At 47.2% G+C, this 20,079-nt stretch overlaps 1 long non-coding RNA gene across 1 annotated transcript in view; it reads left to right on the top strand.

Annotated features, from left to right (window-relative positions):
• The window catches only part of LOC147366865 (uncharacterized), a 231,302-nt gene that overhangs the window by 98,018 nt on the left and 113,205 nt on the right, over positions 1-20,079 (top strand). The gene's annotated exons all lie outside the window — the stretch shown is intronic.

The raw sequence follows: 20,079 nt of genomic DNA, 5'->3' as shown, positions 1-20,079 counted from the left end.
CCAATGTACCTATTCTCCTTTCTGGTCTCTGTTTCCATGCTTATGAAATTGGTGCTTATGAAATGGTGCTAGCAATGCATATCGCATTGGGAGATGGTGAAGATTAAATTAAAGAAGCTAGCATTTGCGAACAGGCCTGTGTAGAGTAGATGCACAATAGCTGTTAGCTGCCTCCCCTTCTTAGCCCACTGCCCCAAACTGCCCCCCTGCCTGTGGGAAACAGCCCTCCTGCAGTGGCCCCCATCGTCCTCCTGGGGCTGGGGTTTCACTCTCACCCTGTATAAAAATGTCAGGCACTATCCAAATGTCCATGTGAGTTTCTGCATCCTGTAAGAGGTAAAAGGATTCTTCTTATGAGAGTTTGCTCAGCTTTCTGAACCATCAACAGAGGGGCCAAATGCAGACCCTTCCTTCCCCAAGTCCTGACTTCCTGTCTTCCCTCCAGTTAAACCTGCATGGTGGCCCTGGCTCTGAGGAGCCTGCAGTCAGAAGGGTGCAGTGTGGCCTGTTCTCTCTGCCCCCCAGCAGGCCCCTTTCTGGTTCTCAGGCCAACCATGTGCCTCTTTAAAGATCCAGGAAGCCCCACTGGAAACAGCTCCACTGGTGTCCGATCTCCAAGCTTTCTGATCAGACTCGCTCATCTCTGTGCCCAGCGAGTACCTACAGAGAAGGGAGGGGAGAGAAGTGCTGCCTCCCTCCCCAGCCTCCTGTTTCTGGTTTCTGTGGTGGTTCCTCAGCATTTCTGCCTGTGTGTCCTGTGACCCTCAAGGTCCAGAAGGAGCAGTTGGGAAGAGCTGGAGGAGGGTACAGACCCCGATTGTAATGTGACAACATTCAGTTCTTTTAGTAGGGTGTATGGCAATGTCTCTGGAAGAGGGGAGTGATGTTGTGGAAGGAGTGGGGTGACAGCTTGAGGGCAGAAGCAAGAAGCTGAAGAATGTGTCTAAAGCCTGCACGGTTCAGGGGGAGGTGGGGTGGGGGGAGAGCCAGAGGTGACACTGAAAAGGGACAACAGAGACCAGAAATGTGGATGGGAATTTAATTATCTGCTGTAGAGTCTCTGTGGACCCTCATCAAATTTTCAGTAAGATCTGTGCTGCTCACTGAAGCACTGTGCCAATGGGTTCTTTCTTGGGAACTCCCATAGGAGCTGGATTCTGCACAGCGGTGTGCAGGACAACAGTGCAGCTTAAGGAGAGGTGGGAGGTAGAGGACCTCTGGCTTCCAAGGTGACCACAGCTACAATAATGAGGACAGGAGACATGGCCATGGTGGTTTCCTCAAAGGTTGCTCACTTTGAAATTCAGTGCACTTTGAGAACTACCTACCTTTCTGCCTGTCGTGAAAAACTTTGCAGCGTCTCTTCTCATGGAGCAGATGATCTAATGGAGAAAACAAATAAGCAGACACCCAACTTGGATCCACACACAATGACCTCAGATCAGTAATGGTGGGGCTATTAACTTCTGACCAGGAAAGTTAGGGAAGGTATCGGGAGCCTTAAGAGATGCTGCTGCTGCTGCTGCTAAGTCACTTCAGTCGTGTCCGACTCTGTGCGACCCCAGAGACGGCAGCCCACCAGGCTCCCCCGTCCCTGGGATTCTCCAGGCAAGAACACTGGAGTGGGTTGCCATTTCCTTCTCCAATGCATGAAAGTGAAAAGTTAAAGTGAAGTCTCTTAGTCGTGTCCGACCCTCAGCGACCCCATGGACTGAAGCCTACCAGGCTCCTCCGTCCATGGGATTTTCCAGACCCAGTACTGGAGTTGGGTGCCATTGCCCTCTCCCCTTAAGAGATGACATAGGTGGAAATAGGTAAGGTTGTACCCATGGGGATATAAAGGAGCATGTTGGTGTTTACGGGAGCAGGATTGAGTATTGTCACGAGACTCATATCAAGAATGGGGGCCCCCACCAGGGAGAGTATTGAAAACACTCCATGGAGCTAGGATTTTATTACTCAGGCAGATGTTGAAGGTATTTAAGGGCACAGGTGACATGATCCAACCATATTTGACAGCCAGTGTAGGATAGATTGGAGGAGTAGTACATGAGGGGCTCAGAGACCAGCTAAGAAGTAACTATAGTCATCCAGGTGAGAGGATCAAGGCCTGAATGAGTGACACTAGAAGGGCCCCCTTCTCAGCCAGACAGGCTGGGTTTAATTGTCTCCTGAGATATGCCCATGGAGGGATGCTCAACACTGAATAGTCAATCCTGAGAGTCCAGCTTGTGTATCTGAAGACCAAATCTGGCTTTGGTTGTTCCCCTCACCCCTGCTTTCTCCATTCCCAACACATCCATCAGGAGAAGGCAATGGCACCCCACTGCAGTGTTCTTGCTTGGAGAATCTCAGAGAATCCCTGGTGGGCTGCCATCTATGGGGTCGCACAGAGTCGGACATGACTGAAGCGACTTAGCAGCAGCAGCAACACATCCATTAAGGACATGAATCAAAAAGCTCCAGTCAGGCAGGTGGTCAGCAGGTCGGAGATGATACTGGGAGAGGGTGTGGTCAGCCTGCCAGTGTGGAGCTGGGTGCTGGGGGAGGACTGATGTGAATCCACGTGTGAGATTCAGCTGAGTATTGATCCAGCCCATTTGCACGTGCACCTCATCATCAGCTCCTGCTTAAGCCCTCGCTTCCCCGGTAATTGACTCTCGCATATTGATTAAGATGTTGATGTGTCCCAGGATTTCTCAGTGGCGATGCCGGCTTGCCTCCCGGCAGGCAGGCTGGAAAAGCTCTCACTGTACGCCTGTCACTGAACGCTCCTTAATGGATAAAGCTGTCATCTGAGAGCTGGAATGTCTTGCAGGCACAAAGACGAAATTAACTGTTCAATAATGTATGGGACATGGAAAAAACTTTACCCAACAACTTGAATTGATTGCTCTAAGTGTTTTGACTGCACTTGCCTGCTTTGCATAAAGTCAGCGACTTTGGCCGATTTTCACATACAGCCATTTGTTGGCCGCTTTCAGAGTAAGAATTGAGACACTTCCGCTGCTGCCAGGAATGGGCTGTCTGGAGGGGTGGGGGCGATGGGTTCGGGGAGCAGGTGGGCATGGCCGACACTCACCCCTTGGGATTCTTGAGTGATCCCAGGTCTTTAAAGCAATGGGTTCCTGGCAGTTCTGTGGAATCTTGCTGGAACTGATCATCCCGGGTGAGGTGGGTGAATCACTGGGTATGGAATTCCTGTGACCTCACTTGGCCTGTGGCTTTCGTCCTCAATTCCAGCATAAAGTCAAAGGCTCCTGCAGAGAGAGGATGTGTGTCGGACCCATGGGTGGGGAGAGGACAACTGGGTCACATATTTAACACAAGTTTGATAAACAAGTTTTGTATCACTTAAATTGGCCCTTGCTCATAATCTGGAATTCATACTCCTGAACTATCTTGAAGGTACTGGAACCCACTGTGTGCTTCTCTCCTAGTCTGTTACCCATTTCTAACTTGGAAAAGGGGGAAAACGGGGAGGGAGCAAACCTATACTCTACATTTTTTCTGCCAAGCTCAGCCTTTTAAAAACATAACAAGATCCTTTGAACATAGCTCTGTTTTATCACAGGATCTTTATTGAAGTTTTAATCAACACAAGCAGCTGACAAAATAGGAGAGTGCAGATTCGGCTGTACATTATGTGTCCTCCTTGTGAGTCTGAAAAAAAAAAACCCATAACATTAAAAGAAGAGAAAATAAACAGCCTCGTTTAAAAAACAAATGGAACGCACCAAACCAAGGAAATCCTCTTGCACCCAGAGGAAGGCCTGCCGTGTGGCGTGCCGACCGCAGCCCTGGAGTTTGCAGCCTCGTGGAGGTCATTACCATAAGACAAATAACCATCTCCTTTTTCTCACCCACTATGAGCGAACTTAAAACCTCAGGCCCACGTCCAAAGATTCCTTCTTCTCAGGCCCCACCAGCCATGGATCAGGATGACACATCTATAGGAAGAAAGGAGGGCATGGGCCTGTGTCCCAGCCCAGGTCCTCTTCTCAGTCCAGCTGCTGTGCCTTGGCCCGTGGCCTCCTCGCATCACCACTGCCTTCAACTCCCTTGTTTCCTTTCTCTCCTTATTCATGGATGGGACAAACATCCCTGTCTGGGTTTCTCCACTTAGAGTGACAGGGAGAAACCACTAGATCAGGAGGGGTGGATGCTTTTCTTTTTCTGTTCCCAACTAGATATTTCTTTTTTTAATTTATTCATTTTAATTGAAGAATAATTACTTTGCAATGTTGATTTGATTTCTCATTCCAGGGAGATCAGCTTGTCTTTTTGGAGGCCTGGGGTCTTCTGCTGTTGTTTAGAAGTTGCTCTGTAGGGGGTGTTCCATAACCCCTACAGATAAGTTTTTGAAGTATTTGTGGGAAGGCAGGCAATCTGGCCATCTAACTCCTCCACCATCTTCTCCCAACAGCCTATATCTTAAAAGAGCTGGGCTGCTGTCTTGAATTCCAGGAGGGGCATCCCCTGAGTATATATAGCAATATAGCAATTTCACTTCAAACGTGGTACATGGGAGCTACTGAAGAGAGAGACCCTGGTGGCCACAGCCCAACTGGTAGGACTCCTCCCTTTGTGGCCAATGCTGCCTCTCTTTTCACTGAGATAGGAAGGAAATGCCAGAGCAAGGGGAATGGGACCCATTGTCTCAGGTAGGGCAGAGTAGTGTTGTGATGGAGAGCTGGACTCCCCTTTTGTCAGGACCTGGATTTGAATCTCAGTCCTGCCACTTAAAATGTGTGGGCCCAGCATCCATTGTGACTCACTGAATTGGGAGGCATTGGCAGAAAGAACGAATGAGGATGAGGCAGATGGTGAGGTGCAGATGGGACAATAAGTAAGGCAGGGATGCAGAGTAGCAGGCAGATTAGCCAGATTATTGTCCTTTAGGAAGGTTTCTTAGAACAGTGCTTTAACTGGGTTATGAAGTAACAGATATTCACCAATTGGCAGGGAAGACTCTAGATGGGTCCAAGCAAGATGTGGTGAAAGAGGATTGGCCTTCAGGCCCTCGGGGAGTCTAGAGACTCAGATGGGGTCACTGACAATGTTGGAAAACCTTGGATGCCAGGTGGGGCCTGGGAGTGAGCGCTGGATTCTTGAATAGAAGACTGGCAGGATCTGTCCTTAGGAAGTGATCCATGGCCACAGTGAAATGATGCTGAATGAACCGCAGGGAGTCAGAACACGTGCTTTGTCCAGGGTGCCCGCCATGGTGTGGCGAAACAAAGGCCAGAACTAAGGCTGTGGGGATCAATATAAAGAAATAATACAGTATTGGCAGATGTCAGGGGAGGCTTCGCAGCCATCCTGACCCACCCCCTAAGATTGGAGTGGCATTTAAAGCAGAGTTTCTACACTGGAATAAAGACTTTCCAGGTAGCTTTCCTAGAAGCTCTATTTCTGTGCATTTTCTCACTTTGCAACCAGATCCAGAGAACTGGATCACCAAGCCAAGACTTCTTCCCATCATCCCTCCCTCCTTGCTTCTTCAGACACCTGTCCCATGCACATTCAGGCAGGCAGCGGCATACACAAATGCAAGACACCAGGTCCCTCTTCGCACATGTTTGCAGACCACAGCAGACAGACAAACTGATACACAGACATGGCCATGGTACTGAGGAGGCCAAAGGGACAATGCCACGAACTCAAATGAGGGGCACAGTTCACATACCTCTGGATCAGTAAAGTGCACACAGGAACCTGGTCTCTGCAAAACAGAAGTAAAAGAGAGGTTCCAAACCTGATTCCTTGTAATGCGATGAGAGAAAGTTTGGGTGAAAGTGGAGTTAATACAGAGAAGGGCATGACTGAGTCTGATCAGGTTTGGTAGCAAGTTACCCAGCTTGGTAGAGAAGCCAGACTGGCCCAGCCAGGGCACCCCATATACTGTGGGCTTTCAAGAATCAACACCGCTGGGGTTGGGGGACTCTTGTAGAGATTTCACAATTTATTCTGGTCACCTTTCACTTCTAGACTTTCTGGAGTACAGCGAGTACTTGCCCCTTAGCCATGGGGAAGAGCAGTAAATTAGGTCAGAATTGCAATTTATCTCCACAGGTAACTAGGGGGGATTGTCCCAGAGCCTGGGTGACCAATAGCTGACTCCCCAAATCTGTCTCAAGGCAATCACAGTAAGTGATTTGCAGTGGTGGGAATGGAAATGATTTATTCTGAGAACCCTGTTGATGTTGCTATTAAATCATTTGTATTTTGTTATGGGACGTGAGTGGGCTAGCTGTTCCCCAAAGGATATTCCTGTGCTAGGGGGCCCCCATGCTATTTCCACAACTGGTTATTTCAGGTGACAATTAACAGGAAATGATCATAACTGCCCCCAGGGTGGTCAGTTTTTCGAGGGATGCTGCGTATTAAGTTTCAATTACTTACAGTCTCTAATCTAGGTCTCCAAAAGGACATGAGCTGCTTCTGTAGTTGTCAGAGAAAATCAGTTTCTTTTTTTCCTCCTTTCCATTCCCTATTTTGTCAATTTTCAGGAAGCTACAATAAAAGTTAAACTAAAGTTTCTCTGGGGTCTCATCTGTAAGAAACACATCTATTTCCCTCACCACCCAAACTCTAAAAGGCAAAGTAGGAAACCTAAGAAGAAGAAGCAAATAAACCGAACAAAATGACATTTATTTGCCCGTTTCCCTTCATGAGGTGAGTGCTGTGTTATTGAGAATGCTCCGGGCAGAGTCCCCGGGTGGAAACGTGACAATTGAGCATTCCCTGCCCCGGTGGATGACAGGCTCATTCATTCTCCTCTGAGGAACCACGTTTCTGGTCCCCTGAAGAGGATGTGCTAGTATTCAGATCAGACAGCAAGCCAGGGTCCAGCCTGGACATGCCGAGTATGTGGGGTTTCTGTTGCCTGCTGCCTCCGAAGTTGGCATGGTGCTTCGCTGCCTCTGCTACGGCGGCGAGCAGTGTCTGTTTGAAGTCTGGTCTTTGGGAAGGAGACCCAAGAGAACATGAGCTGGGCTTGTCTGGATATCAAAGTCCAAATTAAAAATTTATTCCAGTGTTTGAAAAATTCCCGACCCAAACCTTCGTATGGATTAAAAAAAAGTACAGACTCCCATGTTTCTGCAGTGTCTCCAATTGAGAACTAGAGGATTTATTCTGAAAAAGGAAAATAAAAGCAAGGTCAAATAGCTCCATAAATGGACTCTGGTCAGATAGCTTCTTAGCTAAATCTGTAAGGAAAGTAATCTGTTTAACCATGTGGGGCAGTTGGGAAGCATTGTTTTAGTTATCATTTTTGAATTATTTTTAAAAAATTTTCTCTTTTCCTATTACATGTCAGATCACCTAGCTCCTCACTGCTGGAGCTGGAGAGTAGAGAATGATAAAGAGTTTCTCCTATTCAAATCCCCCTCCACACTCTACCCCATTAGACAAAAAAAAGTAGAGAGAAAGGCTTTTATGTAAGGTTGTGGATTTGAGGAGGAAATGATGGCCAAGGAAATAATCAAATAATAACTATGAAACCATAGATAACAAGAACATAAAAGATGGTTAGCAAAAACAGGAAATAAATAAAGGAGTAAACGTTTAGACAATCCATTTACGATAAGGTCAGTAACGAAATTTACAAAAGAAGTAGAACTAACCTGAAATGAGGACTTAGTGAAATATTGAAACAGAAGTTGAGAATAAGAAATCAGCTTCAAGTGCAAAACACCTAGATGAAGGATCAGGCTCAACGTATCAAGTTCTGATTGAAAGCAAAGGGCAGAATGGAGGAAAGTGCTAGAACCGTGTCAACAGAGAGAGGTGGTGGAAACCATGAATGGAGGTAATGCTAGAGCTACAAAGACATAAAGCAACCTGCAAAAGGTGCGTGCTGGGGTGTAGATGCATTTACGCTGGTCCGGGGCTTCTGCTGTTGTTGTTCTGATAAACTTTGGTGACTTACATGCCTATCATTAGTGTACAGTTTGAAGAATTTCAGAGAGAGCACACCTGTTCAGATGCGGCCATGGAGCATCACTGTTACCCCCAATGCTACTGTCTTGACTCCTGCTTTCCAAAGGTCATGTCTCATGAGACATCCGTCATAGATTCAGCCTGCTCATTTGGGAAAGTCACATAGAGTCTTAACAATATTTATTTCGTTTTTATTTCTCCCTCTTTCATTCAATTTTGGTAAGACCAATCTTTTGTTTTAGGGATAGTGAATTCATGCCTTGTTCAAATTTACCTTCACCAAAATGAAGATATCCTCATGTGTTACATTCTAGAAGCTTTATTGTTTAACTTTTTACATTGCAGTCTGTGATCCATCCATATTTTATCTTTATTTTCAAATCCATTAATATAGAATTATTTATAATATCCACTTAATTTTTTTTAATGTCTGTACAGTGTGTCTTGGTAATTTATGCCAACTCTCTTTTTATCTAATTCAGTCTTCCCAGAGATTTATTTTTCTTTCTCTAAAGGATATAGACAAATACATAGAAATCCATTATGTGATAAAGAATTAAGGGAATGCCAACTGAAAGATGTATAGTGAGTTGGTAGTTTAAAGCAGGAGAATTGATTGAAAAGCTCAAAACAGACTTGTAAAGTGAGAAGTGTTTGAGATAATCCCTGAAGAAAAGGTAGAGTTTGGGCAGTATAAGTAGAAGCATTTGAGCATTGCTGGCAAAAGGGAAACCTGGAAATAGTCATTTGAATAAAGTATAGCTAAGAATTGGTAAAAATACAGGAAGTCTGACAGAGAATAGGTCCAGACTATCAAGAGATTTGAATCACAGACCACTGAGAAGACAGTGAATATTTTCAATATGTTGTTAACTTGAAACCATGAGGAGTGATGTCGAGAAAAGACTCCAGGTTTTCCAGCCTGGTGATTGGGAGGATGGTGACATTTCTAAAAAAGGAAAAGCAGAAAGGAGACCGAGCACTGCAGACTTTAGAGATGTAGATTCATGGGTACCAGCATAAAGCCGAAGCCTGGCGCTAAGTCTGAATGAGTTATCAAGGGTGAAACAGCTCAAGAAGATAATCAGGCTGAGTCCAGCATCACTGACCAGCTCCCTTTAAGTAGTAAGAAGAGTGTGGAGTCAGAGAGCACAGGAGAGAGGAACGTTATGGAGGGAGCCCCGGGGGTCAAGAAAGCAGGATTTCATGCTGAGGAGGGTTCATTGAATCAGCCTCTACTGATTCAATGAACTACTGAGGAGCTAAGTGATGACTGGGCATGCTACTAGGCTTGGTGTCCAGTGGGAAATCACTTTTGACCTTGGCGGTATTTAAGGAGATTGTGAATGTTTGGTGTCAGCGGAAAGAGAAGAAGATCCTCATTTGAATGGGTTTGCTCTTCCTAGCTGTGCAACTCCCATTTTTTTATCCATTCAGCAATTCTTCACTGGCTCCTTCCTTTTGTCAGGCACCATGCCAGGTATTCACTGCGTGGTGGTAAACAAGAGAAACAGGATTCCTCTCCTACTGAGCTTACATCTAGAAGAGGGGCTAAACATCTCACAAATATAAAGAAATGATTAAAAAAAAAAACATGATTAGTGGTCAGGGCAAAAGAAGAGAGGATTATGGGAGAGAATAACAGGAGCTTGATTTAGGAAGCAGGGAGGAGTCAGGGAATGCTTCAGCATGGATGGCATACAGGGGCATAAATGGATTGTGACAGTATGGAAGTGACCTTGAGAGCCTCATTCAGGGGCCATGTGGTCTATGAAGTTCTGAAACTTACAGAATATCTCAAGTCCCCATCATATATCTATCTTCAAGAGACAGAGATCAATGGGAAAATTGTATAGTTTGAGGAAAAGTTTTCTTTGAAAACACATAGGGTATATGAATCTACCAATGTTAAGTTATAATGCTGGGAGACTACGAAAGCTCATATGATTAATTGTAATTATCATTTATAATGTATGCTCATAATCACATTGCTGCAAGAACATCTACATTATCGTTCACTTTTGAAATGCTTGTGTTTCCCAACAGACTTGGGAAGGGGCTTTTATTAGGTCCATCAATCCAAACCTTTTAAGGTAAGGCTGTTGCTACCTTAGAAGGCAGAAATGCATTTCCTAGCCTCGAAAGAAAGCACTAAATAGTCATTAGCTTCTTCAGTCTGTTTACCAGACTGCCTGTCATTGGCCTCAAATTAACACTTTGCTCTATTTGTCCACTGGCATCGTCGCCTCATAGAATGTGTTCTCAAGTGACCGCACGCGCAGACCTTACCCCATGCCAGAGCTAAGTTCCTGGGGGAAAAATGTCTAAATTAAATTTAGTTTATTCAGTTCCATTTGAAATGAAATCTGTGTTTAAAAGAAAGTCCCACTCAAACCTTTTTCAAGCCTGTATCCATCATTTGCACTAATTGGTCTCAGAAATCTTGATTTGGAGGGGGTTCACACCCTTCTTTTATCACCATGGTAACTTCATTCTCAGGATGGTTTCTTCTCACCTCCTGTGCTCCCTTCACAGGAGCAAGGATGCTCCAAGGGGGGCCCTGCTCTCCCCAACCCTTGCATCTCTCTCTGCCATCTCCAGCCATCCTCTTCCTTTTTCTGCCTTATATCACTTGTTCGCTGGGCTCTTGGGTCTTGTCTCCCTGGGGAATCTCTCAGTGGAAGCCCTTGTGCCCGAGCGTGGTGGCTGGCCCATTCACCTTGATCTGTCAGTGTCAAGACCCTTTGGAGCCCACAGGGACAACTCGCCAGTGACCAGGGGCAGAGCAGATGTATCAACTCAGCTTGGGGAAGCTCAAGTATCCAGTGATCTTGGCTGTGTGGAGTTTGAAACTAAGCCCAACATATTACTCACGGCAAAACGAGGGACCGGCCAAGTTAAATAGAGCTCTCCCCAAAACATTCACAGACTGAGTGGAGAAGGAAGCTGTGATGTGAAGAGAGGCTATTTTGTGCCTGCTTTTATTTTTTAAAACAACACACTCTCCATAAGTGAGATGAGAAAAGTAGGAACCTCAAAGAGCAATATCTATTACTTTAAAAAGCTTGGACCTATGACCATATGCTATGTCCCTCTAACTTCAGAAGCTTGGTCACAACTGTAGTGGTGCCTTCTTTTGTCCAGAAACTGTGCTAAGATGAGTTACAAACATATCCTCATCTAGTCTTCATGGGTACCATTGCTATCCCCCTTTGCAGATGGGCAAGCTAAGACCCTGGGGCAGTACGTGCTATTACATGGCTGTTGAGTGATGGAGCTGGAATTTAAACCCCAGGAATCTGCCTCCATGGTCTTCCCAGGTGGTTCAGTGGTTAAGAATCCTCATGCCAATGCAAGAGACACAGATTCGATCCCTGGGTCAGAAGATTCCCTGGAGGGAATGGAACCCACTCCAGTTTTGTCACTTGGAGAATTCCATGGACAGAGGGGCCTGGCGTGCTACAGTCCATAGGTTTACAAAAGACTACACCTTAGCGACTAAAACAACAAAACAAACAAATCTGCCTCCATACTGGTACCTGTCTGCAGGTACCAGTGCAAACAAACGCAGGTAACCAGGAGCTTTCACTAAGAGGACACGTCAAGAGAAAACCATGATGCCACCTCTTGGGTCTGTGAATAGAAGCCCATCTGTGTTTGAGAGAAATTGGAAGTTCATAAAAGTTGGGCATGCCCCATTGAACCAAGCAGGGCTTGAGTCTGCAGATTATTTTCCAAACCAGAGGGAGTTCATTAAGCTGGAGGAAAAAAAGAGGATCATTTAATAGACACAGAAAATATTTTTCGAATTTTTCCCCTAGCAGAACGGTTCAGTCTTCCCAAGTCATGGTTCGTGCTTCTGCTGGCCTTCCTACCTGGAATTGTTTCGAGAGGCCTGAAGCAGAGGCCTGGGTCCCCAGCTGGTCAGGCCTGCCCCTTCGCCAGTCGGGGCACCCACACGGCCCTCTGTAGCAGCTCATCCACACAGACACTGTTTATTCGAGCACTGAGAATCTCATTTCTCAAAAAGCCCAGGGAATTAGATTGTTTGTTTTCCACACTGAAAGTTTTCATTTGAAAAATAACCCTCTTTGTTTAACTAATGAAGAGGTGGAGGTGGGGGGCGGGGGGAGCTGCTTGCTTCTCAAGCTGGGTAAGAATTCCACGGGCAGTAATTCTGTTTCTCAGTGGAAAATGTTTCGGTTTCTTAATGTCGTTTGGCAGACTGGCCGCTGCCCGGCCCTCGCTCCACAGACCACACATACACACTTGTGCACACTCTTCCCACCCTTCCCTGTTGGGGGCTGGGGATGGCTGCCTCCCCTTTCCAACACCTGCAGAACAGAAACGAGGTGGGTCCACGGCTGCCGGCCGGCCAGAGTTATCGCTGTCTGTTTGGGAACAGAACGCGTTCCGGGGCCATGCTTTCGACCCCAGAGGCTGGGTGGGCCACAGAGGAAGGAAATTGGACTCCGAACGTCTCTTGTTTCTGTGCATCTCCATGTCAAGCAATTCTCTCACACCATGGAGGGGGTGGTCTAACATTCCCTCCTCATTAGGTTAGTATGAGATGGTGATAAACACAGTGCTGTCATCATTGGCTTTCCAGCATGGTTGGCGTGGTGCTGAGTGGTCTGCATAACCTATCAAAACATGGCCCCAGAGGCAACTTAGTAGAGGGAGAGAAAGCATGGATACTCAGATCAGACAGATCTGCTCTGTCACTTAGCACCTCAGTCCACAGGCAAGTGACAACCGGGCCACTCGGAGCCTGTGTCCACGACTTTATTTCACAGGGATGTGCAGTGCGGGGGATGGGGTTCATCACATTGTAAATGTCCAAGCACCGTCAATCTGGTTCCCGCTTTGTTCTCTGAACACTGCCTGTCTCGGGTCCAGCTGAGGAGATAAACCCCATTCCTGTGGAATAAGCTACTAGCCATTGAGTGCTGTCCATGCAGAGGTGAGCACAGAGCAGGGCACCCTTGCTGAGGTCCAAGGCAGAGTTGAGGGGCACAGTGGAGCAGGTACTGGAAGCACTACATACTTGAGGATCTGTCACCAGTGCTAACAGTTATGTCTGTTATCCAGGGAATTTGAAGACTTCCTTCTGTCTACATTCTTCATGTGGGAGAGATCCATCTGTTCTGAGAGGCATGGCTGAAACAGTGTTCTGCTTCAGGCAAGCAAAAGAGATGGGCAAGATGGCTGCTGTATAAAAGTGGACATTTAAAAGATCCACACATGAAAGGTGTTAAGGAAAGAGTCAGCAGTTAGCATGGAGTAAATGAATAGCTTCCAAAGGGGATATAATATGGAACATGTGGGCTTCCCTGGTGGCTAAGCTGGTAAAGAACCTGCCTGCAATGAAGGAGATCCAAGTTTGATCCCTGGGTGGGGAAAATCCCCTGGAGAAGGAAATGGCAACCCACTCCAGTACTCTTGCATGGGAAATCCCACGGACAGAGGAGCCTGGCAGGCTACAGTCCATGGGGTCACAAAGAGCTGGACACGACTGAGTGACTAAACCACCACCACCACAGGTGTACTAGTGAGACCACTTTGGGTTTTAAGTGATAGAAACCCTCTTCTAATATGACCTTAAGTAAATAAATATCTAAGACAGTCATATCACTAAGACATTCTGGGTTGATCTTCAGCTAGGGCTGAATACCCAGTCATAGTATGTTACTGGAACTGGCTCATTTGCTCGCTTCTCTCTCTCTCTGTCCCTCCTTCTCTCTCACTCACCATCTCTTCATTTTGTCTGCTAACCTTATTCTCTCTTTGTGATTAACTTCCTACTCTCACCTTAGCAGCTCCGCAGAGAGAGAAATTCTCTCTCTCAAGATCTGGAGATCAAAGCCAGGGAAGATTCTAATTGACCCAGCTCTGAACTTCTGCCTGGCTGGAGCATAAGGGACTTGATTTTGCCGAAGTCAACCAGAGTGTTGGTGGAGCACCGGTTCTGTGCACTGTTCTAGCCGCTGGGGACCTGGTGGTGAGCAGCAGCGCTGCCTGCCACTGAGGAACTTGGTCTTGTGAGAGGCCAGGATTTTAGTTGAATCCTGCTGCTTCCTGCTCTGCAGTGTCAGGAACCAAACAGTAGGAGCAAGTCTTCGCTCTTCACAAAGAAGCCAGTTCCTTGGCAAATTTAATACAAAGTCACGAAGTACCATTCTACATGCTGAAGGTTCCCACACAAAAGACAAGTGTACATGTGGTCTCTCCGCATGCTGGCCAGCAGGACAGCCTCAGCGTGAAGGGTGCCTCCTGGAGTTGAGCTTAGGCAGCACCTCTGGCCAGAGTGGCTTAGGTTCTGAGGAGACACCATGGCTTTGGGGTTTCTTGCAGGAAACTCTCACAAGGAATGCAGATGGTTTCTGTCATGGGTAGGGGCAAAGCAGGATGACCCTACAGCTCATGACATCTCAGGTTGCAGAAGGGCTTAGAGTTGTGCAGCTTCTGCTGAATTGTCAGCATCTCCTGAGGACCCCATGAAGAACTTAAAAAACCTAGTGTTCTTTTTAAGGTGTGGAGGGATACATATGTGTGCATGTGTCAGTCTTTTCAGTTGTGTCTGACTCTTTGTGACCGCGTAGACTATCTAGCCCGCCAGGCTTCTCTGCCCACGGGATTCTTGAGGCAAGAATACTGGAGTGGGTTCCATTCCCTCCAGGTGATCTCCCTGACCCAGGGATCCAACTAATGTCTCTTACTTCTCTTGTATTGATAGGTGTATATATATACACACACACACACACACACACACACATATGTATATAATTATTTGCTTTCTGGTCAGAAGATGGGATGCTCTCTAACTAGCAGCAGAAATGGACTCAACCCTGTGCCTGTTGGAGTGCTCTGTAATGGGCATTGTGGTTTTAGAGGGAAAGAATAGCTTTTCAAACTGTATGTGGAGAGAGCAGTAGATTTGTGTGTCTTGGTGACTTGGATATGTGGTGGCGTGGGAGGGAGGACTCAGTACATGTAATTGATTCAGTATTTATTGAGTACCTACTATGTGCCAATCCCTGGGTGTATATAATCCAGGCTGTCTGCGTCATGATGGAGTGACGGACTCAGGAAGCTCCATGTAGACTGACCACACTACCGTGTCTAAGAGAGGTGGCCAACCGACAATGATGCCTCATGTGTCCCAGACACATGGTGGGGAGGTTAATGCTTATGGTGGATATAAATGATTTTCCCCTCACTTCTGAAAGCCTGCCTGAAGCCCCAGCAAGGAGGCTTGGCTGGAAGCCAGGAGGTTTGGGAGAAAGGTGGAGGCAGACTTTCATGTCAGGCCATGGAGTCATCTGAGGCCACCACCCGCTGAGTACACTTAGCCTCTGCAGGCCCAAGGTGCTGTGTGACAGGGCTCCCGGGGGCCTGTGGACAATCATTACTTTTATTACACTTCTCACTGTCAGGTCTTCCGAAATCCACACGGACTGCTCTTATGATTTCAGGTTGTCCCCAAAGAGAAGCTCAAGAATCAGTGATGAGCACAGCGGGAGAGGGAGCCAGCTGCCTATCTCAAAAGGGCACATCACCATAATCACGGGGACACGGGGAGCCTATGCAGAAAGAATGAACGGGGTGGGGGCGGGAGTCGGGTGGGGCTGTGTGTGTCAGGAGCAGCCCAGGAGGTGTACAAACCAGGCGTCCCTCCCTGCATGCCTCGCGCCTTCACCACCAAAGAGTGCCTTTAAAATAGGGGATGGGCACCCGCGTCTTCTCCCCGACCCTGCCGGGCCTCCTCCCGTAGTAGCCACCTTGCCTGCTATTCCAGTCAATTCACCCTAGGTCTCCCCAGGGCTGGCTGTTGCCTTCATATTTCATGCAGAATGTGCAGCCTCCCAGGAGCCCGAGGCATGCCCTGCATTCTGATGCATCGGCCGGCTCTGACACCAGCCTGCCACAGAGCATGCCTAATGAGGAGGCCGACACCGGAGGGGGAAGAGTCAGCCCGGCTGCGAGGGCCTGCCATGGATCTGGAGTGGGGCGGCAGGAAGGCGGTGAGGGTGAACTAGGGGAGAGAGACCATATTCCATCACCAGATAATACAAATGTGGGCCCATTTAAACAACACTGGGAATGTTTCAGAGCCTCAAAGTAGGAGCAGTTCAGATCAGGGAACGAGCTGGGGGAGAGCTGTGGAGACTAAGAGGAGGAGGATGCGCTGAATCGCATGGGTTTCGGTAGGCAGGGCCGTGCCTTTTCAGTGTTTCTTCCTGTGTAGGGTTTCTTCAAGCTTCCTTAAAGACCACTTCATTAGCTCAAAGATCCTGCTGAACAGAAGTTTTTCCTTTGGTTAAAGCCTCATCTACCTTAATTTCACGCACTACTCCTTCCGACTGGTTCTGTCAGGATAACTGGGCCCTGGCTTCCTCTGGGACTGAGGGCATTTATGCTTGGGGCAGACGGAGCGCCTACAATCTCCGTCCCAAAGCTACAGGCATGCAGTGCTGACTCCGCCCCCTCCCTGACGTTAGCCCCGCCTACTTCCGATGGGCCATTCCCATGCCGAGGAAGTAGTGAGGCTGGTTCCAGTTGACAGACAAAAAACCAGGAGTGAGAGGTCATACACCAGAAATAAGCTGTGCATGCGTGCCAAGTCCTTTCGGTCGTGTCTGACTCTTTGTGACCCCCTGAACTGTAGCCTGCCAGACTCCTCTGTCGCTGGGATTCTTCAGGCAAGATTACTGGAATGGGTTGCCATTTCCTCCTCCAGAAGATCTTCCCGACCCAGGGATTGACCTCGCCTCTCTTATATCTCCTGCATTGGCAGGTGTCTTCTTTACCACCCGCACTACCTGGGGAGAAGCTGCTGCTGCTGCTGCTGCTGCTAAGTCTCTTCAGTCGTGTCCGACTCTGTGCGACCCCATAGACGGCAGCCCACCAGGCTCCCCCGTCCCTGGGATTCTCCAGGCAAGAACACTGGAGTGGGTTGCCATTTCCTTCTCCAGTGCATGAAAGTGAAAAGGGAAAGTGAAGTCGCTCAGTCGTGTCCGACTCCTAGCGACCCCATGGACTGCAGCCTACCAGGCTCCTCCGTCCATGGGATTTTCCAGGCAAGAGTCCTGGAGTGGGGTGCCATCGCCTTCTCTGGGGGAGAAACTGGTCACCCCTAAAATCTTGTCCACTTGAAATGTGTGTGAAATGAGGTAGCAAAGCATGATTCCCAATATTTTCACTTAGATATACACTGAGAAAGAGTGAAACATTCACATTTAATCGAAAAAAATCATTTTTAAGTCATAAACGTAACAAAAAATTTCCTTTAAAGCTCTGATTTCTGTCATCCCTGTACGTGTATGTAATCAGCCTTCTGTTTGGATGCTGGGGACAATAATTTCATAATAAGAATAGTAATCCCTTATTGAAGTCTTACTATGTGCCCCATACTTTTCATTAATTGTCTCATGTTATCCTTGGAACACTGGGAACCAGGTGATATTGTCCCACCCTGCAGGGAGGAAATTCTTGCTCAGAAGAGTTAAACAAAGCTCGTGAGCAGCAGGAGAGAGGAACCTGTTTGCCTTGGAACTCCATGCTTTTAACCCCCACAGCTAATGCCCAGATTAAGCCACCCTGGTTTACAGCCACATCACGTAAATACATTTTTAATATAAATCATTGCCCCCTTTGCTTTCAGCATTACTGTTCCTCGTGTACTTCTTGCCTACAGTGTTCTTGAAATATCTCCCTTGTTAATACCTATACTTTTTCTCATGTGGAATCATAGTTTACTGGTTCTGATTTTATGGTTCTTTAGATATTGTCCTGAAAACAGAGTAATTTCCACTTTCAAGAAGATGTTTTATTGTCATGGAATTCCTTTAGAATTAGAACAATAGAATTTTTACAACTGGAGGAAACCTTGGAGAGGATCCATCCCCGCGTCACTGCTGAAGCAGGAATTGCTCCTATGTCATCCTGAGCAGGTGGTCATCTCTGCATAAGCATCCTCAGTGCTAGAAAGCACGCCACATGGAAAGTAGCTCAGCCTGCTTTCAGGCTGAGAGGTGGGCAAGGTCTCCCGCTGCCTCCTGTCAAGTGCCTGCCTTCCACAGCCACTGAGAGTCATGTCTACCACCCAAGGACTTTGGCCGCTGTGTGAGTTTCCCGAGGATGTCATAACAGAGCACCATGATCTGGGTGATATCTCACTCTCTGGAGCCTGGAAGTCATGATTCAGAGGGTTGTCAGTGTTGGTTCCTTCTGAGCGCTGTGAGGCAGAATTTCCTCCATCCTACTCTCCTAGCTTCTGGTGGCTCATTGGCAATCATTGGTATTTCTTGGCTTATAGGCCTCTGCCTTCATTTCACCTGGCATCCCACTTGTGTGGGCTTCTGTCTCCAAAATTCCTCTTGTCAGGTCACCAGTCATATTGGGCTGGGGACCCTCCTTATTCTGTGTGTGTGTGTGTGTGTGTGTGTTTGTGTGTGTGTGCATGCACCGTCACGCAGTTGTATCTGACCTTTGGCAACGCCATGGACTGTAGCCCAAGAGGCTCCTCTGTCCATGGGAATTTTCCAGGCAAGAATACTGGAGTGGGTTGCTATTTCCTCCTGCAGGGGATCTTCCTGAGCCAGGGATCGAACCCAGGGATCGAACCTGTGTCTCTTTAATCTCCTGCATTGGCAAGCAGGTTCTTTGCCACTGCACCACCTGGGAAACCTTCTTATTGCTCTAGTATGACTCATTTTAACTAATTACATCCTACAACAACTCTGTTGCCAAATATGGTCCTATCCTGAGGTAAAGGGGTTAGGGTTTCAACATGTGGATGGGGCAGGAGCAGGCCACAGTTTGACCTTTACCAGTCCCTCTTCTGCAAATCAGCCTTTCAGACATAAGAGGACACTTGTGTTGCCTTGAGGCTTCTCCTTCTTATTTAACAACCTCCAGCTTTTGGCCAGACTCTTCTGTTCTGGGAGTCTCTTCCAAACACACCTCTCTCTTGGTCAGTGCCTAAGAGGGTGGCACCCTGCCAGTTGGGCTCTGAGGGCCCACTCCCCCAGCCCAAGACTCTGCTTCTCTAGGTCAGCTCTGTGGGTCCACACTCTCAGCTGCCTGAATGTGCAGAGCTTGACCCTACTAATCCTCCTGGTCTCTGTCAAATGGATTGCTCTTAAGCCTGGACTCCTCCACCCAGTAAGATGCTAGTTGACTCCCTTTGAGAACATCAGTGAAACAACCCTGGCCAGAGAGAGATCCTTTGCTGAAAAAGAGAGACACTTTGCTGAAAACTTCTTGTCCAGGTCAGAGGCAGTACCACCTATTCGTGGGTCATTTAGTCACTTTCCATGTCCATCACTGCAAACCCTTTTCTAGTCTTGGTATCAAATCCATCACAAAAATGAAGGAATATGGAGTGCTTTGAAGGCACCTCATTTGTTAATCCTGAAGCTGAAATGTTAGAAGATGTCCAGTGTGTTTGGCAAGCTCAGTTTTTCATAAACACGCTGTGTTAAGTTCTCGCTGCCCTGTTGTCTTGCTCACTGAGCTTTTCTCACTTAAGATTTGTTCCATTTTCTTGCAAAATAGTGAAATTTCCAGTTCTCTGTTTTCCCTGGATTATTTCCAGGGAGATAATGCTTTTCTATTTTGGAAATCAGTCCCACATGTCTTCTTTTAATACTTCTGATAAATCCCCTGATCATGATTCATGGTTTTCAGTCCTTTAATAAGTGGGCTTCTTAAGCAATTGTTTTGATCAGTTTTCTAATCTGGGCTTGGGGAGGGCGGTTCCTTCATATCTACTGGTCTGAATTCTTTCCAAGGGCACCATTTTTTGGGTAGTCTTCCTTTGTAGATACCAAAGAACTAAGGCAGGGCCGAACAAAACCTGGGAGTGGAAGTAGGATGAAACAAGTGGCAGGCTTAAGAGAAAAAAAAAAATAGCCAGCTCTGCTTTCCCAAATTCTTTTGGGGAGAATATGAGATAGGGTAACCAGATGGGGTTCTAAGTGGAAAACACTGGGAACAAGATGGAGGAAGGTAGAGAAGACAGGAGATGAGGGAACCCGGATTGCCTTGGTGGGTGAAAATGAGGTAACCCCATCAACGGAAGTGACATTCAGCGGGGAGTTCAAGTCCTAATCCTTCCGGGACGAGTTC

Source organism: Bos grunniens, chromosome 8 (assembly GCF_055505025.1).
Source record: "Bos grunniens cultivar Pamir isolate PY7600 chromosome 8, Bosgru_T2T1.0, whole genome shotgun sequence".
NCBI classification, from domain to species: Eukaryota; Metazoa; Chordata; class Mammalia; order Artiodactyla; family Bovidae; genus Bos; species Bos grunniens.
The sequence above is the reverse complement of the archived record's forward strand: the minus strand, read 5'-3'. Positions and strand labels throughout refer to the sequence as shown.